Source organism: Rutidosis leptorrhynchoides, chromosome 3 (genome assembly GCF_046630445.1).
Source record: "Rutidosis leptorrhynchoides isolate AG116_Rl617_1_P2 chromosome 3, CSIRO_AGI_Rlap_v1, whole genome shotgun sequence".
Classification (NCBI taxonomy): domain Eukaryota; kingdom Viridiplantae; phylum Streptophyta; class Magnoliopsida; order Asterales; family Asteraceae; genus Rutidosis; species Rutidosis leptorrhynchoides.
Genome location: NC_092335.1, coordinates 113,144,613 through 113,169,566, shown reverse-complemented (window position 1 = coordinate 113,169,566; position 24,954 = coordinate 113,144,613). Strand labels below are relative to the sequence as shown.

General features: G+C 41.2%; 1 pseudogene; it reads left to right on the top strand.

Moving 5' to 3' along the window:
• Positions 1-1,493: 1,493 nt before the first annotated feature.
• Positions 1,494-24,523, top strand: LOC139896673 (acyl carrier protein 1, chloroplastic-like; annotated as a pseudogene).
• The last annotated feature ends 431 nt before the right edge of the window (positions 24,524-24,954 follow it).

Sequence of the window (24,954 nt, the reverse complement as noted above, 5' to 3'; positions counted from 1 at the left end):
ATCATCCACCCCTCATTGCACTCAATTCCTAAATTAGATCTAAACATTCTAATTTAGGATTGATCAATTACAACAATAACAAAATCCAATACCACATAAGTGGTGTATGGGGGAGGTGAGATGTAGACAATCCTTCCCCTAATCAAGAATAAAGACAAGTCATTTCTCCACCCAGAGTGAAAACACTCTCAAAAGTACAGAAAGTCATCCCTCTCTCTATTCGACGGATAGAGAGATTGCTTCCGAGTGGACCTCCGGCCAATAAGTAGGAAAAAGTTTTTTAAAAAAATAAAATAAAATTGAGACGCTATGGAAATGGTAAAATCAAATTTTCATGGGTTTTAAATCCTGCCTGAAATTTAATTTAGGCTTTAAAGTCAGTCAAGTCGCCAATAAATCGATGCTTGCTGTCGACTCAATAACTAGAGTCGTGATAAAATAAATTAAAATCATAATTTATTTACTATATCATTTGATGAAATATACGATTAATATCATTTTTCACATAGTCGACACTCCTAGACATATAGCTTAAACACCGAGATGAGTAGAAGTGGTAACTCTAATGAACTTATATATATTTTTTTATTAACATGGGTATCCAACTTTTTGAACCGACTAATCCCCGACTACCGTTGGTGCGTTTGCGTACTTTTTCTGGATATTGAACCATTCAACATTCAAAGCGTTTGTTTTGACCTCTGAATGATAGATAGTGCTGAATAGTTTAACATTCAGTATTGAACTATGGAACTGGAATTGTCTCTTAACCATAAGCATATAAATTTTATGTAATTTTCTCTATAAATTATATTACGAACACTTATTAAACAACTATATTGTAGTTTTTATTCAAATCAAAGGTTAATAATTCAATTTTACATCATTCACATTGTTTGTTCGAAATGTTTCTCAAACAGTTTATTGTCATTCATAAGTAACTTCAACCTTTAAATAATTCAGATTATGAACCATTCAGTGTTGAATCATTCAATTTTATCAAAAGCATACTTAATTAAGATAGACTAGTCATTAATCATTAGTTATGTTATTATATTTATTATATTTATCATGGTATCAAAGCTTATAATAATGGGGTTATTGAATTCCGTGATTGTAGCTATTCGTGTGCAATTACTATTGTAATTTCTCAATTGTTGCGTTATTGTTTTTTCTCAAAATTCTTTTGTATTTATGTCTAAAAAAACTTATAAAAGTAATAGGAAATTAAACGATTATGATTATTGATCTAGTATACTTCGTATTAATTACAGTCCTCGAGGTCATAGATAAATTATAAATTTGTATAAATAAACATAAACATAAACATAAACATATTACATTATAAAAGGAAATTATTATCATTATATATGGTATAACTTTGAATGCGAAATGTACAATAAATTTATGGAAATTTAGGGAAAGTGGTTGTGATAGAAAATGCTTCAAATTGACTAAATGCAGTCCCTAAATATAATAAAATAAAGAAACCTAAATATATACGTACTCTGTTAGCAGTCTTTCTACTCAAAAGCCCCCGATCCGGTCCGATCGGAATCAATCATATAAATGGCGGCGTTCACCGGCAATCTGTTGTGTCCTCAACACCTTTCAGCTCAATGTCTGGTACTATATCCTCCCTATCTATTTGCTACTAATAATCAATTTTCAATATTATAATCTTAATTATGTATTCTTTGTTTGTGCTCTGCTCGAGGGTAACATGTTACAGATCAGAGGCAGTTATTGATATCAACCTCGAACTATAACATAATTAAACAATAAATTAATCACTTGCTTGTAATTAGTATACACTACTAATGGTTTTGTCTTTAATATTTATGTTTAGGCACCAACCAGAATCTCTGGTGGTTTGAAGATGGTTTCTTTTTCGAAATCAGGAAGAAGCATTCTCCCTATGTCATTTCGCCGCCTTCAGGTTTCATGTGCTGTAAGTGATTGTACCATTGTTGCATTTCTGCTGTTACTGACTTTTATATACATTAGATTAATGAACCATTTTCTTTAACATAATACTCTTGTGACTACCTTAATCTTTAGTTTTAGGACCTCAACTTTTTTTCAGTAAGTTAAGGTATGTAAGTTTGTTACCACCAAGATGGGATTTTTTGACATTTTGGCACCACGCCTAAAAACGGCTCTTTGGCCGGTTGAATGACTACGTTTATATGCTTTTACCAGTAAAAAGGGACTTACGCTTTAAAGCATATTGATACAAAAATATCCCCTTTTATCTTCCAAAAAACCGCAATGCTTTAAAATTTTAAACTAGTACCAAACAAGAACCTTATATTATGTTGATCAAAACAAAGTTCAGCACCCGAGATGAGAAGTTTGATACAAGTTCGGTACCTTTTTGTGTGAGCTACCGTAAACCTTATTCAAAGTTACAAAGGTCATATTAGCTAGTAATGTACAACAGTTGGCATAGAGAACATACTATCATGGATACATTTGTTGTAGTTTCATGGAATATGTAGCATATAGGTGTGTGTGTGTGTGTGTGTGTTTGTGTGCGCGCGCGCTGTGACTTATGACTAGGAACTCATCTCATGTATCTTTATGCAGGCCAAGCCAGAGACAGTATATAAAGTATGTGGTATTGTGAGAAAACAGCTCGCACTAAAAGATGATGTTTCAGTTACGGGTGAATCAAAATTCGCTTCTCTAGGAGCTGATTCGCTGGACACGGTACTCCACTTATCTTTTAAGATTTTTTTAATATCGGGTCATCACTTCTACATCGGATTCATTCTACATCTCATTCAACGTAACTAAATTAACTCATGAGGTTTAATTGTTTAAGCCATATATAATACAGTAGCAACATACTTTTCAGAAAGTATTGGTACGAACAACCTGTGTTTATAAGTGGCAAGTATACGCTACGTTATAGGCTGCGTTGTGAATATAGCAATCACCGAAGGTGATTTCGGTGATTATTCCCTTTTCATAAACTATTCAAGCTCAAGTATAATTATACAAACTTAATGACAATATTATGTATTAACTTTTCACCTTCCAAGTTATGTTCTACCTTTTTTTTTTCCTTTACCTTTTATTTCATGATTTGTTTTCTTAGGAAAACAAAACAAAACAAAACAAAACAAAACAAAAATTCACTTTAGTTAATAGGTGTTAATAAATTATAAAGATTTAACATAATTAAATAGATAATTGTTGTGACCTTTTATTAAATCTCATATGTTTCTACTGATTTTCTAAATATGTCTTATTAGTCATATATGCTTTATAAAAATAATTAGAAGTTTATATATATGTTACAATTATTGAAAATTTCAAATTAAAAATCATAAATACTTGTTATATAAATTCTAAATAATTAAATAGTTAAAGTTTGAGAATTAAAATTATATGTCGAACTAGAATTTTAACTTATCTATACTCAAATAATAGAAGAAATTTAATAATCCGTATTTTATTAAATGCCATAAACGAAAGAAAAACAATTGGATGCTGGTAACGTTAAAAAAATAAAATAAAGGATACTCCATATTATGCAAGTGAAATATTGACAAAGATAATGATGAATAGGTGTTACAAGCTACTTCAAATTGTTATTTCAGGAAATACATAACAGACTAGCAGATCTATTGCATTGATATTAAACTATATTATAGTAATATACTGGAACAAAATCAAATACGAGTTTCACTAAAAATAATAATTTAGCCCCATGTTGAATCAATTACATGGTAACATTTATATTAATTAGAAACACTAGATGATTCGTGGTAATATATCCACCATCATTTCTAATACATCCACCATATAATATGCATTAATATGTTGTACTGTACAACATGTTGATGCACAATTATGGTGGATATATCAAAAATGATGGTGGGTATATTGTATATCAGTGCCCTCTTTATTCTCTTGCGTTCAGCGAAAGAACACCTAAACATACTTATGTCGGATTATTCGATGAGTCAGTTTTAACTAATTATTGAGGCTGCCGAGTTGTCAAAAGTTGCACCATGTTTACACTATTATGAAACAAAGAAGATCGACCGATCAGCCTAAAAAAGTTAAACATGTATGTTTTTAGAATCCTTCCACAACGTGTGGGTGAAAAAACCTTATAAACCCTCAAGATTCCTTTGCATGTTGTTTGTGATTCGCATGAAAAGTTAGTTGTCTTATTTTGTCCAAGCACGGATAAACTTATGCCAAGTTACCCAATATGTCAAAAATAAATGTAAAAGTATATGATGTGTTAGGACCTATTTTTTGACCCATGTGACCCATTACCTATTTCGCCCTGTTACTCAAACCGACCCACCTTGACCCGTTTGGAACCTTTTAAATCTTTAATGATACCGCAACCCGCAGGCGCACCACATATGTATGCGGGCAATCATTATTGTGCGTATGCGTGTTCTTGTGTGCGGTATGCGGCGTGCGATTGCCTTTGTTCCCGGTACGGCGGTTGCTTAGCTGTCAAGTAAATATCTTTTTCATAATTATATCCGTTATTCGGGGGAGTCAGTTATGGATGAGATTATCATGATCTGGGACGGTTCTAGAATTAGGGTTTGCCTATAAATACAAACCCTAATCATCATTCACCACACACGGCACATTACGTAACCATCACATACGATACACATTACGTAAAACAGCATCATTCAGCATCCTTTCAAGGTTAACAGGTTAGTCTTTTGTAAGCTAGTACCTACGACCTTATTTGGGGCCTCTTGATCGACGACCGTTATCGGAGGTGGACTTAATCACTTGGCCACCCCGCCGACATCATCATGTCGGCCAGGGTTATTCACGGTAGCCGGACCGGAGAGCCACGTTCTAAGATCCTTAAACCCCTCTTTATGTATTGAGCAGACATATTAAACCCTACGGTTAAAATATGCATGATCAAGTGGTGCTTTCATTGAGAGTCGAATTAATTCAAGACTGTTTAATTGCTTTTTCTTTTAAGGTTTTGAATTGTATGACTCGTTATTTACAAAATTTTTGAATTTTTTTTTTCTTTAACAGTATCATGACTTCCGAGGAATCATCGGAACATACCCAAACAGATATTCAGAACGCACCGTTTGGTAGTCAACAGACACCGGTTATGACTACGGGGGCGGCTATTCAGGCGGGGTACATGATGTACCCTCCACCTATATCCGGCGAACCCTTTCAGAGGTACAAGCCGATATATTCAGACGGGGTTACACCGCCAAGAGCAAACTCACCAGTCACAACCACGCGGTTGGACTTTTCGTCAGTGGATCCAAGGGTCATCTTGGCAGGCACTAGCGGTGGAACAACGGGGCCGCATGTGGTTTGCTGCGGCCAGGTACCTATTTACAGTACCACTGTTTCAATACCTCTGCATACGCAGAGCATTCAGCAGAATTCGTCATTTACACCGTTGCAACCTTGGCAACCACCGCGCCCAGTTTAGCAATTTTTAACTCCTGCGGATGCGCAGGCGTTACTTAATAGTTGGGGGTTTGGTGTCATCCCAGATGCAAACTCTCATTGGGCGCCGATAACAGCACGGCAGCAAAGCACAGCGCATACAGTTGGGCTTTTAAGTGTGTATCCTCAGGTTTCGCAGATATCTGCGCCACAGGTTTCGCCTCCTTTACAACCACCTGTGTACTCTGCGTCTTCAAGTCATCCCTCTTTTCCAACGCAACAGCCTTGGTTATATCCGCAGACGCAGGGTCAACCTTGGCAAAATGTTCAAGAGCAGGCAAATCTTGCAAGTCAATTCATGCAGGCCGCACCTCCTGATATGGTTCATTTATTTTCACAACCTGACTTTGTTCAGGACATGATGAAGCGTTTCTTTGCGAACTTGAAAGGGGATCCTCTTAAACCACCCTTCGAGCTACCGACTACCTTTGACAAGTTTCCTCCGCATATAACCGCATATCCGTTTCCATCAGCACCAAAGATACCTAGCACGTTGGGTACTTACTGTAGCGACCCGACCAAATCGTCATTGACGGCGCCGTCTACTTAGGTCCCGTTACGTGGTCATAAGTCTTTAAAACAACGTTTGACCAAAAGATATGTCGCATTCATTTCAAATGTAAAGGTTGTTCAAGTTTTACAAGAATAGTTCCACCACAAGTTACGATACCAAGTTTTAAGTACAAATGAAACTTATGCGACACAATTTAAAAGTATCCAAAAGACGCTCCATGTATGCATGTATACTCGACATCCAATGCAAGTATCAAAATAATGAGCGGAAGCATGTATCATGTATCGTTCAAGGACCTGAGAAAAACATAGAAATCTGTCAACGAAAACGTTGGTGAAATCATAGGTTTAAGTAAGTAAGTACAAGTGAACCACAAGATTTGCATCAATGAAATAATAGTAATACATTCCAAAAGTTTGTTTCACGAGCACCCAATTATCAATGCTTAACATTTCCTTCCATTGAACCCCATCACTTAGTGCTAGAACATACACTGTTTCTCGAAAATATATTTCATTCGTAAACGGTAGCGAACCGTTTGAATGAGGGTTTGTCAAACCCATATGGCCATATAACATAAGTTCTCGCTTACACCCGGCAAGTGTAACTAATGATAATCGAATTGAGGATTTTGTTCTAAACTCGTATGTAGAATGTTTGTTTTCCTGTACTTGTGTTCACTTAGTAAAGAAATGTTTATGTTTTCTCATCCCAAATGTAAGTTCAAAAAGAGTAAAAGTGGGACTATGATCTCACCTTGAGTGCACGAGTAGTAAAGTACTTCGACAAGTAAACGTGTGCAAAGAACAATGCTAGTCTTGACCTAAACAAATAGGTCGTATCAATAACGGTAAACACGATAGGTCAAAGATGTTCAATTAGTCCTATGGCTCGTTACGACTCGATTATTTAGCATGTGAAATCAAATTGTCAATTTTCATGCAGGATACAAGTATATAAACAAGTTAGGAAGGTTGCAAAAATCATTTGGTTAAGTTTGACAAAAAGTCAAACTTTGGTCGGTCAAAGTCAACGAAAAAGTCAACACGTTCGGGTCGTGTCCCGAACTATTTTTCTGAGGTTTTTAATCATGTATGAACATGCTAGGACAGGTTACATGTGAATCGGAGGTGCGTAGCATAGCAAACATTATTCGAAAATTAACCAAGTTGGACAGACCCAAACGGCGCGCCGCGCGGGTATATGGCGCGCCGCGCGGGTACCTGTGCAGAGAATTCTGGCAGTTTTTAAGTTTTATGCACGAACCTAACTTCAAACAATCACCATTTATGATCCGCAAACAATCAAGACAAGTATCTTATACCGTTGGGAAGGTAATTTGACGAGGAAAACAACTAAACACATTTCATCAATCAATCTACCTATTACAACAACCAAAACCGCATCTAATGCTTAACATTAACCGCATACAAGTTCATAAATGCAATTCAATGATTCGAGCAACCAATTTACATGAATGATATGCCGTTTCGAAGGTAATCAAGCATACAATCCAACTAAACACTTACCAATAATAATCCATGGCATTCAATGCATCAAAAGTCCATTTCAAGTTCATCAAACCCTAACTCAAATTCACCAAAATCAATAATCAAGTTCATGAAGTTTTCTAAGGCAACCTACACATCAAATTGAAGCTAGTGATGCTAGTAACACAATTAAAACACCAACTTTTAACATCTAACAACATATGATCATCCAAAATTCAAGAACAACACACCAAAATTCAAGTTCATGCTAGTTACACTAAAACAACGAGATCGAGCATATAAATCATATATTCATGTTAGACTTGAGCCATAGACACTAATTAACACTTTTATAAGTTAAAAACATCAAGAATACAAAATCTAGTGATTTTAGAAAGTTACCCAAATGAGATGAAGTTGGTACCAAAATGAAGAGGATGAAGAGAGGATCACGAATATGTAATTTATTTGGTTGCTAGCTCCTTAATCCGGATTTAGATGATGAATGAATGAATTTGGTTTTGAGTGTGTGTTCTTGCTAGAGAGAAAGAGAGAGAGATGGAGGTGGAAATGAATGGGTGAAAGGGGTTTGACCCTTTGACCTAGTCAAGGGTTTGATCCCTTGTCAAGTTTAGTCCCTCAACTTTCGTTCGGGTGCGGGAATTACCTAAACGAGATAATTTAAAACGCGTATCAACGGGAGATGTTATAAACATATAACGGACTTTATATTAGTATAACGGAAAAGTAAATGGAAAAAGGCGGGATGTTACATTACCTACTCCTTAAAAGAAATTTCGTCCCGAAATTTAAGTAGGCGTAGTAGTCGTCGTTTCTTCCTCGAGATCTTGCGTTTCCGAATTCACGAATAGATGAGGATACTTCCTTTGCATTTGATCTTGTCTTTCCCAAGTAAACTCGGGTCCTCTTTTGGCATTCCAACGAACCTTGACAATCGGGATTCGGCTTTGTTTCAATGTCTTGACGGAGGTGTCCACAATTTCAACCGGTTCCTCCACAAAATGAAGTTTGTCATTAATAGTAAGTTCTTCGAGAGGGATGACGATATCGGGTTCGGCAAGACACTTTTTCAAGTTAGATACATGGAAGGTAGGATGAACGGAGTTCAATTGAGGCGGAAGATCTAAACGATAAGCAACGGTTCCAATACGCTCCAAGATTTCGAAAGGACCAATATACCGCGGATTTAGCTTCCCGCGTTTCCCAAAACGGATTACACCCTTCCAAGGTGCGACTTTTAACATTACTCGGTCACCGACTTGAAATTCAAGATCGTTGCGTCGTTTGTCGGTATAGCTCTTTTGACGACTTCGGGCCGTTCTAAGCCTATCTCGGATTTGAACGATTTTCTCGGTGGTTTCGTGAATGAGTTCGGGTCCGGTGATTTGCACGTCGCCTACCTCGGCCCAACAAAGAGGTGAACGACATTTGCGGCCATATAGCGCTTCAAAAGGTGCGGCTTTAATACTCGCGTGATAACTATTGTTGTAAGAGAACTCGGCGAGAGGTAAGTGCTTGTCCCAAGCTTTTCCGAAATCAACCACGCAAGCTCGTAACATGTCCTCTAAGGTTTGAATTGTACGTTCGCTTTGTCCATCGGTTTGAGGATGATATGCGGTGCTCATGTCTAAACGTGTTCCCAACGCTTCTTGCAATGTACGCCAAAATCTAGAAACGAAACGGCCATCTCGGTCGGAGATAATCGATAAAGGTACACCGTGTCGGGCTACGATCTCCTTAATGTAAAGTTGTGCAAGTTTCTCCATTTTGTCCGTTTCTTTCATGGCCAGGAAGTGTGCGGATTTGGTGAGACGGTCAACAATAACCCAAATGGTATCATAACCGCCCGTCGTTTTTGGTAGTTTGGTGATAAAATCCATCGTTATCCTTTCCCACTTCCATTGCGGGATCTCGGGTTGTCGAAGTAGTCCGGACGGTCTTTGGTGTTCGGCTTTGACTTTGGAACATGTCAAACACTTGGAAACATAAGTAGCTACGTCCCTTTTGATGTTCGGCCACCAATATAGCTGTTTAAGGTCGTGGTACATCTTATTGGCACCGGGGTGAATCGAGTATCGTGACTTATGGGCTTCATCTAAAATAAGGCTTCGTAGGTCCCCATAACTAGGCACCCAAATCCTTCCGGCGAAATATCGGAGTCCGGTTTCTTTAACTTCGAATCGAGAGGTGAGGACGTTCAAGTGTTCGAGAGAGATGTTTTCATCCTTGAGAGCCTCATCTTGGGCTACCCGAATTTGGCTATTAAGGTTTGTGTGGATGGTGATGTTTAAGGCTCGGACACGAAGAGGCACCACTCTTTCTTTTCGACTTAAGGCATCGGCTACTACATTTGCCTTCCCGGGATGGTAACGAAGCTCGCAATCGTAATCGTTTAAGGTTTCAATCCACCTTCGTTGTCTCATGTTTAGTTGCTTTTGATCGAAAATGTGTTGGAGACTTTTGTGGTCGGTAAAGATAGTACTCTTGGTTCCATAAAGATAGTGTCTCCACATTTTAAGTGCAAAGACAACGGCTCCGAGTTCGAGATCATGTGTCGTATAGTTTCGTTCATGAATTTTGAGTTGTCGAGAAGCATAAGCAATGACTTTCGTTCGTTGCATCAATACACACCCAAAACCATGTTTTGAGGCATCGCAATATACAACAAAGTCATCATTGCCTTCGGGAAGTGACAAGATAGGAGCGGTGGTTAGCTTCGTTTTCAAGATTTGGAATGCGGATTCATGTTCGGTCGCCCAAATGAATTTCTTTCCCTTGTGAGTCAATGCGGTTAGAGGACGTGCAACCAAAGAGAAATTTTCGATGAATCTACGATAGTACCCGGCGAGACCCAAAAATTGACGAATGTGAGTAGGAGTAGTAGGAGTCTCCCATTTGCTAATGGCTTCGATTTTCGTTGGATCGACTTTAATACCTTGGTCACTTACAACATGACCAAGAAATTGAACTTCCTTTAACCAAAATTCACACTTGGAGAATTTGGCATAGAGTTGTTCTTGTCTTAAAAGTTCAAGCACAAGTCGGAGATGTTGTTCGTGCTCTTCTTCATTTTTAGAATAAATCAATATGTCATCGATGAACACAATAACGAATTTATCGAGATACGGTTTGCACACGCGGTTCATAAGATCCATGAACACCGCCGGTGCGTTAGTGAGACCAAATGGCATGACAAGGAATTCATAACTACCATAACGAGTTCGGAAAGCGGTTTTGGAGACATCTTCCCCCTTAACCCTCAATTGATGATAACCCGAGCGGAGATCGATTTTCGAATATACACAAGACCCTTGTAGTTGATCAAAGAGGTCATCGATGCGAAGAAGAGGATATCGGTTCTTAACCGTCAATTTATTTAGTTCACGATAATCAATGCACATTCGTAGGGATCCGTCTTTCTTTTTAACAAACAAAATCGGAGCGCCCCAAGGTGAATGGCTAGGTTGGATAAAACCACGATCAAGTAGTTCTTGGATTTGACTTTGCAATTCTTGCATTTCAGATGGAGCGAGTCTATATGGTGCACGCGCTACGGGTGCGGCTCCCGGAATAAGATCGATTTGGAATTCAACCGGTCGATGAGGCGGAAGACCCGGCAATTCGTCGGGAAATACATCGGAATAGTCACTAACAATTGGCACATCATCGATGTGCTTCTCATCGGACTCGACTTTCTTAACGTGGGCAAGGATCGCAAAACAACCCTTACGGAGTAGTTTTCTAACTTTAAGGCACGAAACGAGGTTGAGTCTGGTGCAACTCTTATCGCCATAAACAATCAAAGGTTCACCATTCTCGATAGGAATTCGGATTGCGTTAAGATCACAAAGAATGTGAGATTTCGTTTTGACTAACCAATTCATACCGATTATTACATCAAAGCTTCCTAGTTCCATGGGTATCAAGTCAATTTCAAATTCCCTACCCAAAATGTTTAACGTACACCCCCGGTAATATGTGTCGGCACTTAATAGTTTTCCGTTAGCCACTTCAATGGTATAAGTGGTATCTAATGGAAGAGGTGGAGTGCTAAAAGAATGAGTCAAAGTCTTGGATACAAAGCATTTATCGGCACCCGAATCGAATAAGCAAGAGACATAAGAATTGTTGAGAAGAAACGTACCCGTGACTAGTTCAGTGTCATCCCGGGCTTCCTCGGTGTTTATGTTGAAAGCTCGGCCGCGCGTGTTGGGGTTATTTTTCTTCTTTGGGCATGCATTTCTATAATGACCCGTTTGGCCACATTCGTAACAAGTGCCCGTCTTTGGTGCATTGGGCCACTTTCGAGCGACGGGAGTGGCACTTTTACAATCGTTGGCCTTATGACCAATTCCTTGGCACCGATGGCAAATTAGCTTACTACATTCGCCAAAGTGATGTTTGTTGCATTTGTTGCAAAAAGGTAGATTCCCGGCATAACCCTTCTTGCCGTCGAAAGTGAAAGATTTCTTGGCAAAGTTGTTGTTGCTTGATTGGGAGGGTTCCCACTTTCTTTTGTTGCCGCCCGATTTATCCTCGGCCTTAGGTGCCGGAACTACGATTTCGTCAACCGTTTCAATTAGTTGGCGAGCCATGTTCATAGCGGCTTGATGAGTAGTGGGTTTGGATGACATCACCCCTTGTTTGATGCTTTTTGGAAGACCGAGCATGTAGAGCTCAATCCTTTGAGATTCGGGGTTAACAAGATTAGGACACATCAAGGATAGTTCGGCGAAGCGTTGATTATAAGCTTTAAGATCGTTTCCGACCGCTTTCAAAGCTCTTAGTTCTTCCTCAAGCTTTCGGGTTTCTTCGCGCGGAAAATATTCAACAATCATCTTTTCCTTTAGATCGGCCCAAGAGAGGGCATGAGCTTCATCGGTACCCACCGATTGAACATAGGTGTTCCACCATGTTAGAGCAATTCCGGAGAAAGTGTGAGTGGAGTATTTGACCTTGTCTTGGTCCCGACAACCGCTTATGCTAAAGACGGCTTCCGTTTGCTCAAACCATCGGGTGAGCACGACCGGTCCCCCGGTTCCATCAAAAGTGTGAGGTTTGCACCCCATGAAAGCTTTATAGGAGCATCCCTCGTTTGAGTTTCCGGCTCCATTGTTGTTGTTGTTGTTGTTGTTGTTGTTGTGGTTGTTATTATTATTGTTGTTGGATGAGTGACCGGCCATGGCCGCATCTACGGCGGTAGCTATCATCCGTTCGAGAGCTTGTTCGGGAGTTTCATTGCGGCGTACACGACGAGGAGCCATTGTTCCTTCAAGACACAAGAATATCATTGATTAGTATTCTCAATAATACTAACCGTGATATAGAATAAAGATAAAGAGAAGTTTTTCCTCGACTCGCCTTAAATTCTTTATGCCATAATGTCGGAACGTTCATATGAGTCACCGTAATATAATCCCGGAAATTATATTACCCTGATTCATATGTGCATTCGACGTCATTTCATATAGTCAAGGTGGCGCGTCAATCAAATTAAACAACGTGAGATTAAGATGAACTAAGAGTAGATATGAGTAGAAGCGTTCGAGTATAAATGCACAAGTAGTCAAGTAATTCCTACTTCAAGTCTATATGCCGGTTGTAGTCTAGACTCACCAATGTACCCTATGACTCGAGGTTGACACTAATGAACTCTAAATCCCTACAACCAACGCTCTGATACCATCTGTAGCGACCCGACCAAATCGTCATTGACGGCGCCGTCTACTTAGGTCCCGTTACGTGGTCATAAGTCTTTAAAACAACGTTTGACCAAAAGATATGTCGCATTCATTTCAAATGTAAAGGTTGTTCAAGTTTTACAAGAATAGTTCCACCACAAGTTACGATACCAAGTTTTAAGTACAAATGAAACTTATGCGACACAATTTAAAAGTATCCAAAAGACGCTCCATGTATGCATGTATACTCGACATCCAATGCAAGTATCAAAATAATGAGCGGAAGCATGTATCATGTATCGTTCAAGGACCTGAGAAAAACATAGAAATCTGTCAACGAAAACGTTGGTGAAATCATAGGTTTAAGTAAGTAAGTACAAGTGAACCACAAGATTTGCATCAATGAAATAATAGTAATACATTCCAAAAGTTTGTTTCACGAGCACCCAATTATCAATGCTTAACATTTCCTTCCATTGAACCCCATCACTTAGTGCTAGAACATACACTGTTTCTCGAAAATATATTTCATTCGTAAACGGTAGCGAACCGTTTGAATGAGGGTTTGTCAAACCCATATGGCCATATAACATAAGTTCTCGCTTACACCCGGCAAGTGTAACTAATGATAATCGAATTGAGGATTTTGTTCTAAACTCGTATGTAGAATGTTTGTTTTCCTGTACTTGTGTTCACTTAGTAAAGAAATGTTTATGTTTTCTCATCCCAAATGTAAGTTCAAAAAGAGTAAAAGTGGGACTATGATCTCACCTTGAGTGCACGAGTAGTAAAGTACTTCGACAAGTAAACGTGTGCAAAGAACAATGCTAGTCTTGACCTAAACAAATAGGTCGTATCAATAACGGTAAACACGATAGGTCAAAGATGTTCAATTAGTCCTATGGCTCGTTACGACTCGATTATTTAGCATGTGAAATCAAATTGTCAATTTTCATGCAGGATACAAGTATATAAACAAGTTAGGAAGGTTGCAAAAATCATTTGGTTAAGTTTGACAAAAAGTCAAACTTTGGTCGGTCAAAGTCAACGAAAAAGTCAACACGTTCGGGTCGTGTCCCGAACTATTTTTCTGAGGTTTTTAATCATGTATGAACATGCTAGGACAGGTTACATGTGAATCGGAGGTGCGTAGCATAGCAAACATTATTCGAAAATTAACCAAGTTGGACAGACCCAAACGGCGCGCCGCGCGGGTATATGGCGCGCCGCGCGGGTACCTGTGCAGAGAATTCTGGCAGTTTTTAAGTTTTATGCACGAACCTAACTTCAAACAATCACCATTTATGATCCGCAAACAATCAAGACAAGTATCTTATACCGTTGGGAAGGTAATTTGACGAGGAAAACAACTAAACACATTTCATCAATCAATCTACCTATTACAACAACCAAAACCGCATCTAATGCTTAACATTAACCGCATACAAGTTCATAAATGCAATTCAATGATTCGAGCAACCAATTTACATGAATGATATGCCGTTTCGAAGGTAATCAAGCATACAATCCAACTAAACACTTACCAATAATAATCCATGGCATTCAATGCATCAAAAGTCCATTTCAAGTTCATCAAACCCTAACTCAAATTCACCAAAATCAATAATCAAGTTCATGAAGTTTTCTAAGGCAACCTACACATCAAATTGAAGCTAGTGATGCTAGTAACACAATTAAAACACCAACTTTTAACATCTAACAACATATGATCATCCAAAATTCAAGAACAACACACCAAAATTCAAGTTCATGCTAGTTACACTAAAACAACGAGATCGAGCATATAAATCATATATTCATGTTAGACTTGAGCCATAGACACTAATTAACACTTTTATAAGTTAAAAACATCAAGAACACAAAATCTAGTGATTTTAGAAAGTTACCCAAATGAGATGAAGTTGGTACCAAAATGAAGAGGATGAAGAGAGGATCACGAATATGTAATTTATTTGGTTGCTAGCTCCTTAATCCGGATTTAGATGATGAATGAATGAATTTGGTTTTGAGTGTGTGTTCTTGCTAGAGAGAAAGAGAGAGAGATGGAGGTGGAAATGAATGGGTGAAAGGGGTTTGACCCTTTGACCTAGTCAAGGGTTTGATCCCTTGTCAAGTTTAGTCCCTCAACTTTCGTTCGGGTGCGGGAATTACCTAAACGAGATAATTTAAAACGCGTATCAACGGGAGATGTTATAAACATATAACGGACTTTATATTAGTATAACGGAAAAGTAAATGGAAAAAGGCGGGATGTTACACTTACAATGGCCTGACCGATCCAGATGATTTTTTACAGCGTTTCGAGGGCGCAATGCGCACTCAGGGCTGGGTGGATCCGGTTGCGTGTCAGATATTTCCTATGACACTACAGGGTATTGCTCGTGAGTGGTTTAATAAATTTCCGGCGGGTAGTATTGCCGGGTTTATGGTTCTGCGGACAAAGTTTTTACTGCAATATCAGAATCAGAGACCACGCAAGCGCACTCACATTGAATGCCATGACATCGTGCAGAAGTCCAAGGAATCTTTGGGCGAATTTCTCACAAGGTATACTAATGAGTGCCTGCGTATACCAGATCTCAAACCAGAGCAACAGATTTCCGGACTCATACATGGTATAAACTCAGAACGTCATCCAACACTGGTAAGGCGTCTGCGCCATACAGTCCCAACAACTTATGCTGAGGCGCTTAATGAATGCCACGACTATATGCGAAGTGGCGAAGATAATGACATCCCAACAACTAGCTCACGCAACGAGAGGAAGGACGATGATGATCGTTCGCGCGATCAAAATCGTGGTAACAACTCTCGCGGAAGGTATCCTAGCGGTGGTCCTATCAGGAATGATAAAGGGAAATCAAGTGGCAATTATCGAAGCAATAATCAGCGCGGCATCAATAATCAGAACTATGCGCTGCTTAAAAGTTTGTCCAAAACGCCCAAGGAAATTTTGGCAACGGAGCCAGTATGCGCGACCTTCGCGGTTCCAACTCCGCTTACAGAATTTGGCAAGCGGGACAAAACAAAGTATTGTGAATTTCATGACGATTATGGTCACGACACCAATCGGTGTAAAAACTTGATGGAACGGGTTCTGGAAGCGCTTCGCGCGGGCAAATTGGATCATCTAAAACCACCTAAAAAGGATAAGGGAAAGGCCGCAGAAGAGGCTTCGAAGTCTAAGACTTTCGCGTGGCAGAAAGTTGACAAAGCGAAAAATGCCGACTTAACCATTAACATGGTTGACGCAGAGAAAATCAGCCAGCGGAGAAAGTACAATGATCACCAGGATTGGGAGCTTCTCCCAATCACTTTCCCTCCTGTAATGTCAATTGATACAATTAATGAGCCCATTATCATCAAGTATCGCATCCCTAATTGCGGAATCCAGATTAAGCGCATGCATGTTGACACTGGCAGCGGTGTCGATATTATGTATGAGCATTGTTATCGTTTCCTCCCGGCAGAAGTCAAAGCACAGTTACGCCAGCCTGATATTACGCTATCAGGGTTTTCCGGAGAAAACTCGTGGCCGCTAGGCCGGATAGAACTAATGATAGAGCTTGCGGATGACAGGAACTCGCAAATGATCAGACATGAATTGGTCGATTTTTATGTGGTTCGTTCAACTTCACGATATAACGCACTGCTAGGGAGAAACTTCATACGGTGTTTCAACATCATACCATCGGTAGTGCATGGTTTGATTAAGTTTCCCACAGTAGGAGGCATCGCCACAGTTGCGTCACATCAAGCAACAGAGTTGTGTGGCTCTGTCGCGTCTGTAAGCGCTCCTAGCGTAGAAGAGCAACTTGCAAACTGTGCAGTAATTGCAAATCGCTTGCATCCGGATAAGCGAATTAAAATCGGCAGAGGCTTGTCAGCCGAAACGAAGGGCAAGTTGCATGGAATATTGTCAGCTAACGCAGATATTTTCGCATGGCGCGAGTCAGACATGATCGGGGTTCCGCGGGATATTGCGGAACATAAGTTAAACGTTAATCCATCATTGACACCCGTTAGGCAAAAGAAGCGGCATATGGCTCTAGACCGCAGTGATTGGTTGTGCGCAGAGGTGGACAACCTTGTCAAAGCAAACATTCTGCGGAAAGTGCGTTATCAGACATGGGTTGCAAATCCCGTGTTGGTAAAAAAGGCTGACGGTAACTGGCGAATGTGCGTTGATTTCAAAGACATTAATAAGGCATGTCCTAAGGACAACTACCCTCTCCCGGAGATAGACCGGAAGGTACAATCACTGACGGGATTTAGGTACAAGTGTTTTTTAGACGCATACAAGGGGTATCACCAAATCTTAATGACTGCGGAAGATGAGGACAAGGCTGCTTTTCATACGCCGCAGGGTATTTATTGTTACACGAAGATGCCTTTCGGTTTAAAGAATGCGGGCGCAACCTATCAGCGTGTAATTGACGCAGCATTCAAGCACCAAATCGGTAGAAATCTTGAAACGTACGTCGACGACTTGGTAATTAAAAGTAACACCGAAGAAGACATGCTCGCGGACATCCTGGAAACGTTTGCATCTCTGCGCAGGATCAACATGAAGCTTAACCCGCTTAAATGTAGTTTTGGGGAAGAGGAAGGCAAGTTTTTAGGTCATGTGGTGACAGCGCGGGGTATCAAGGCCAATCCCAAAAAGATTGAAGCCATTGATAATTTGCCATCTCCGAAGACAAAGAAAGATGTGCAGAGTCTAACGGGGAAGCTTGCGGCTATCACACGGTTTCTGTCGAAAGCCGCAGAACGACAGTTACCATTCTTCAATACTTTGAAAAATTGTCTGAAGAAAAAAGACTTCGTATGGACTCAGGAAGCAGAATCAGCCTTTCAGGAGATGAAAAAGGTGCTTGCAGAATTACCAACACTTACTGCGCCAGTATCAGGAGAAACGCTAACGCTGTACCTCGCGGCATAGAAGGAAGCTGTCAGCTCAGTCCTCATCGCGGATCGCGGAAAGGTAATCCATTAATTTACATGCTTTATTTATATCGCAGAAATTTAACGACTGAGGTTTTTCTCAGACGCAAATGCCGGTCTACTTCGTAAGCAAGACGCTGACATCAAGCGAAGTAAACTACTCACCAATAGAAAAGCTTGTATATGCGCTGGTCCATACGGCGCGGCGTTTGCGCCGATATTTTCAAGCACATCCAATCGTGGTTCTAACTGATCAACCAATCAAACAGGTTGGTAAACGCCTACTTTGCGGCAATGACCGGGGTTACCGCATTGACTAACGCAATCATTTTTCTTTCAGGTGTTATACAAGCCTGAGATTTCTGGCCGAATGGCTAAGTGGGCAGTTGAATTAGGTGAACATGAAATAAATTTTTCTTCGCGCAGTGCGGTTAAGGGTCAAATACTTGCTGATTACCTAGCAGAATTACCTGCGGATGTCGAGGCATCAGCAGAACATCAGGATCCACCTGCACCAACTTTGTCACCATGGGAATTGTACACCGATGGTGCGTGCAGCGCATCTGGTGCAGGTGCGGGTGTAATTTTAACAGGCCCAGATGGCGAAGAGCATACATACGCACTGCGGTTTAATTTTGCTGTTACGAACAACGAAGCAGAGTATGAGGCTCTGTTAGCAGGTATGCGCATTGCGCATAAGTTAAATGTTAAAATTTTGCACGCATATGTGGATTCAAAGCTAGTATGCAGTCAGGTCAGCGGGGATTTCGAAGCGCATGACATAGCCATGCAGCAATATCTATCGCTTGTTCACAACCTCGCTGACCAATTTGAAGCTTTTCAAATCTCCCACTTAATGCGGGGGCAAAATAAGAAGGCGGATGCGCTAAGCAAACTGGCTGCCTTGGCTTTTGATCATATGGGAAGAAAGTTCTAATAGAAGAACTCAATGCGAAATCCATTATTATGATGCCTTTAGTGGCACCAGTTGAGGAATCAAGTTCAACATGGATGACGCCCATTGTGGCTTTTCTGCGGAATGGCACATCTCCTGCGGATTCCGCTAATGCAAAGAAAGTCCGCGTTAAGGCACCGCTATATGCCCTTGAGGGTGACGTCCTATATCGAAAGAATTATTTGGGACCGCACTTAAGGTGCATTGGCCCGAAAGAGGCAGAGGAAGTTGTACGCGAGGTGCATGAGGGTGCATGCGCACTCCATTCGGGGCACAGGTCCATTGTATCAAAAATAATGCGGCTAGGATATTATTGGCCCACCATGTACGCGGATACTGCGCGCATAGTTAAGCAATGTGAATCATGCCAAATACATGCACCTATTAGCAGAGCACCTGCGCATCCAATGATACCAGTCTCCTCACCGTGGCCATTCTGCAAATGGGCAATCGACATAGTCGGACCATTCCCAAAAGGCCGAGGTAATTTTATCATTTATTTTCTAAACATGTTACTCACATCAGTACCTTACGCACATTCTGCACACGCAGGAAACATCAAATTCTTGATTGTTGCAATCGACTATTTCACAAAGTGGGTCGAAGCGAGACCGCTGGCGGCAATCTCAGGAAAAAGGGTGCGAAATTTTGTATGGGAAGACATCGTCTGTCGATTTGGTATACCAAACGAAATTGTTAGTGATAACGGTACGTAGTTCGCGGGTGACCCTTTTCGCAGCTGGTGCGCGGAGCTTAATATTAAGCAAACTTTTACATCTGTTGCGCATCCGCAGGCGAATGGCCAGTGCGAAGTCACCAACCGGGATATAGTAGCTGGAATCAAAGCTAGGTTGGGTCATGGTCGCGTTGGTTGGGTGGATGAACTACCGAAGGTTTTATGGGCGCATAGAACAACACCCAAAGCAAGCACTGGTGAGACCCCGTTCAGTTTGGTCTATGGATCAGAAGCTGTTGTACCCGCAGAAATTGGGGTACCAACGTTCCGCATACAAAATTTTGATGAGCAAAACAACTCTGAAGCTTTGCGGGAAAATCTTAATTTGCTGGAAGAGCGCAGACTCTCTGCGGCTGTCAACGAAGCAAATAACAAGCAAAAAATTGCAAAGTACTATAATCAGCGTGTGCGTTCGCGCTCTTACAAGTGCGGTGACTTGGTTTGGCGTCAGAACGACGCAAGTCATGCGGAAGATACTGGGAAACTGGGCCCCCGTTGGGAAGGTCCATACAGGGTAGCGAAGGCAAACAATACCGGGGCGTACCATCTCGAGACATTAGATGGAAAACCTGTGAAACGCACTTGGCATGCGACGTTATTGAAAAAATGTTATATGTAGCTAGGTGGACCTGATCACTCCAGTTTATTGTAGCACATTATTTTTTCTATGTAATTTCCGTTCGTTTGGATGTGTCGCGGTTGTAATTGTGATTAATGCCAATTAAATATTTACTCGCGCATACTTTTGTTGTTTAAATCTTTTTTGTATGCGGTTCCTGCCTACTTAAGGGGTGTCCTCTAGCCCCCGTGCGGCAGAAGCCTGTTTGGTTACAAGGCTAGACGCTAACGGCAGGCAAAGGGAATTGGTTTTCCCCTAGCCAAGCGCCACGCAGACAAGATGGCTGCAAAGTCGACTTAAAAAATTACAAGCATTGGTTTGCTTGTGCGTAATTACTCTCGCATTGGTTTGCTTGAGGAACTCTTAAGCATAAAGACATTGGCTTGTTTTTAGTTGCGTTGCTTACCATACAGCTACCGTGCACCTCTAGTACATGACAAAGCAAAAACGCAGTAGCTTCTGAGTCTAAATTGTTAAGGATAAATTGTTAAAGTATTGGTTTATTTTACGCAGTACCATCCGCATACGCATGAGTTTTGGTTAACTATGCGCATGGGCATGCGGTTCACATTTTGTTTTGATTTGCGATATATAAACAAATAAACACACTACGCATGCATATCAGAAATATATATACAGCAAATTAAGTTGTTACATAAGAGGTAATTGTTTGTAACGCCTGCCCAACACGGGACTTAGGGCTGCAAAAATACAAATACCTGCCTAAGCATAGGACTTACGGCGCAATCCAACACACTAATAATCCTCCTTCAAAAACCCATCGATCGACATGTTCGAGTCCGCAGCAAATGCGTTGATTAGGGGGATAGGGATGGACTTGATGGCTTCTTCCGCCTCCATTAACGCCGCAGCCGTTCCTTCTTTTAGCTTCTTTTGAACGATGTCGGGGAACGACGGTGTTAGACCGCAAGCTTGGATAACCTCCTGCACAGCCTTGTTGATTTCATGGTCCCTGACCGCATCAACGTAGGCATTGAACTTGTCGGACACAGGCTCTGAGTCCATCACCTTTTGCGCAATGGTAGGGAGTGCGGTGCGCAGCTTCGCTAGATCCGCATCTGCCAGTTCGCGGTTGGTTACCGCGTCATCCCTTTCCCTCGTCACTTTCTCAAGCTCCGACCGCAAACGTTCTGCATCCCCCTTCGCCTGCTCAACCGCACCAACCAGCTCACGGCTCTTTTTTCTTTCCTCAATCAGCGCAGTTTTGGTTTCATTCGCGGTCGACTCAACCGCCTTGCGCGCTTCCTCAGCAGCATCCCTATCCTTCTTGACCTGATCTACACCCGCCTGCAGTAGCCCTAGCTCTACCTCTTTGCGCAAAGCTAGCTGGTATATGCTGGAAGAGCGGCGGGCCTGATCCGCAAACATGCCGAAAAATACCAGGCCGTTTTGAATGAAGGCATTGTGCGCCTGGTTAAACGGTAGAGCGGCCAGTTGCTCGCGGAATTCGGCCGGAAAGATTTGCTGCAGGAACGCAGACTGCTCTGCGGCATTTTTCGCAGAACTGTGTGAGTTGGCTAAGGTTGGCAAGGCGGAAGCTACCTTGCGGAGGAGTTGGTGTGGAATCGGAATCCACGTGTATTGTCTCAGCTGCTTTGCGTTTGTTGCCAGATGCCGCAGGCGATTGCTCCGCGTTTTCGCTAGCTTTCTCCTGCTCTAGCTGTACGTTCATGTCTTGCTTGCGGAAGGAGATTCCCGCAATCTCTTCCGCAGTCAGCACCTTCTTCATCCTCATTTCTGCAAAGATACGCGCATGCGTTAGATAATATACATACAAAAACAGTTTAGTACGTGATTATACTATCCCTACCCTTTCCATCCGGTCCGACTATGGCTGGGCGCACGTCCTCCCATGGCCAATGTGCGGATATCTTCCCTAGCCGCAGCATCACGTTCCCATATGATCGATGCACTAGCTGTGCGTTTGCACACTCCGCTAATAGTTTCCTTTCGTCGTCATTCAGGGTGGGGGTCTTGTTTACATCCTTCTCCACTTTCTCGAACCATATCAGCGTTTGCGAGAAGTTTGCACTCACCACAGTTTGGTCGATGAAAAAGAATGTCTCTTTCCAATTTCCCGCATTCGATTTTGGGGTCTTGGTGAAGTTTTGACGAGCGAAGAAGGTGAACCACGATTTGTGGTGGTTGGCTAGTCGGTATAAATGGCAAAACACCTTCACCAGGGGCACTTTGTTGAGTGCAACGCACCACATCGCGAACAAGACTATTTTTCCTATAGCGTAAGGATGTAACTGACCTAATCCGACCTTAAAGTGATCTAGCACGCCCAGAAAGAAATCGGTGGGAGGAACCCTAAAGTTGCCATGCTTAAAAGCATGTTCGTAAATAGCCACCTTTTTCTCCGGTGGCTCGTGGGCTCGCTGATTGGACAAAGGGGGCACCGGATTGTACTTGGCTAGGGGGGGGGGTACTGTTTCACTAAGTAATCTATGTGCTTCTGCTCTATAACAGACTCTACGCTATCTACATACGTCTCGTTAGCTTTAGTCATTTTCTAGGAGTAATCGGATGAATACTAACCTTTAAATGGTGGCCGGAATGTTTGATTTTTTGATCGGAATTCAAATTGACAGCGTAACGAGGAAGCTTGATGCAAGAAAGTGGAAGTGAGCTGCAAAATGGGCTATTTATAGGGAAGATTGAGGGTAATGGGATGGAGTGGTGTGATCATGGCTGTACACGTGTAACGCAATCGACGGGTAGCATTTTATTTACGCGCGTGGATGCCAGTTGGGTATGATTACATATACGCGCGTGGTTGGCACGCGCCTGCCACACTGCCACTGTATGTCATGTCAGCCGAATGGGCTTCTGCGATTGTGACAGGCATTTATGGCATCGAAACGCACGCGGAATATTAAAGGCTAGCCGTTTTCTTGTTTTTTTCTTTTTCGCTTAATAGTTTGATACCATACACCTCGCGCCATATAACATCAAACTGGGGGGACATAATGATACCGCAACCCGCAGGCGCACCACATATGTATGCGGGCAATCATTATTGTGCGTATGCGTGTTCTTGTGTGCGGTATGCGGCGTGCGATTGCCTTTGTTCCCGGTACGGCGGTTGCTTAGCTGTCAAGTAAATATCTTTTCCATAATTATATCCGTTATTCGGGGGAGTCAGTTATGGATGAGATTATCATGATCTGGGACGGTTCTAGAATTAGGGTTTGCCTATAAATACAAACCCTAATCATCATTCACCACACACGGCACATTACGTAACCATCACATACGATTCACATTACGTAAAACAGCATCATTCAGCATCCTTTCAAGGTTAACAGGTTAGTCTTTTGTAAGCTAGTAACTACGACCTTATTTGGGGCCTCTTGATCGACGACCGTTATCGGAGGTGGACTTAATCACTTGGCCACCCCGCCGACATCATCATGTCGGCCAGGGTTATTCACGGTAGCCGGACCGGAGAGCCACGTTCTAAGATCCTTAAACCCCTCTTTATGTATTGAGCAGGCATATTAAACCCTACGGTTAAAATATGCATGATCAATTTTTTTACCCGTTTGACCCATGACCCATTTCAGCCCAAAACCGTATTGACCCGTTACCCAAACCGACCCTACCTGACCTGTTTGCCAGGTATAGATCTAAGTTACTACATGCTTGAAAATTCTAGTTTTATGATTTATTGTTGCTTGTGTTTTTTCCAGGTTGAAATTGTGATGGGGCTTGAGGGGAAGAGTTCGGTATCACCGTGGAAGAGGAGAGTGCACAAAGTATTGCAACTGTTCAGGATGCAGCTGATCTTATTGAGAAGCTTGTCGATAAAAGTGCTTAATCAATCAAAGTCGATGGATTATAAAGATTTCCATTTTTCTCATTCTTGTGTATTTTTGTGTATTTGAATTGTCCCCGTCTTATGTGGTGTAGTTGTCTAGTTTCTGTTCTAGTTGGTATGTTTGTAATGGAATTAGATAGTCCTTTGCAGAACTTGCGTCATGTATGCCTAACGTTTGTTCGTGCTATAATGGAGCATAGTAATAATTTATCAGCAGTTTTGATTTCCTTTTCGCGTGATCAATACCGGTAACGGATGAAGTTTTCACTATTCAAGTCACCCAAAAGGGCAATTTTTTATACTGTATGCAATCCAACTGAGTTATCTGACTATTTTTGGTTTTTCTCTTAGCCACCTCAAAATGTGTTGCCTGAGAAGTCTGAAAGTAAGATGGACGTAACGACGCTAAATATTATGCTTGGTCTCTGAGTGACTAGTAAAGTTGCTAATGATATTGTCATGACAGGTTTCTTCTGATATGGGTCAGGTTGAATTGGGTTTAACTTGTGCGTGAAACGATATTCTATCAATTTTTTTAAAAAAAAATGTAATACTAAGGTTAAAAACCTAAATTCAGATAGACTTGATTGGTCTATTCTACACTGTTAACCTACTTAATACTAATACTCTATTATTAACTTTAAGAAGATCTCT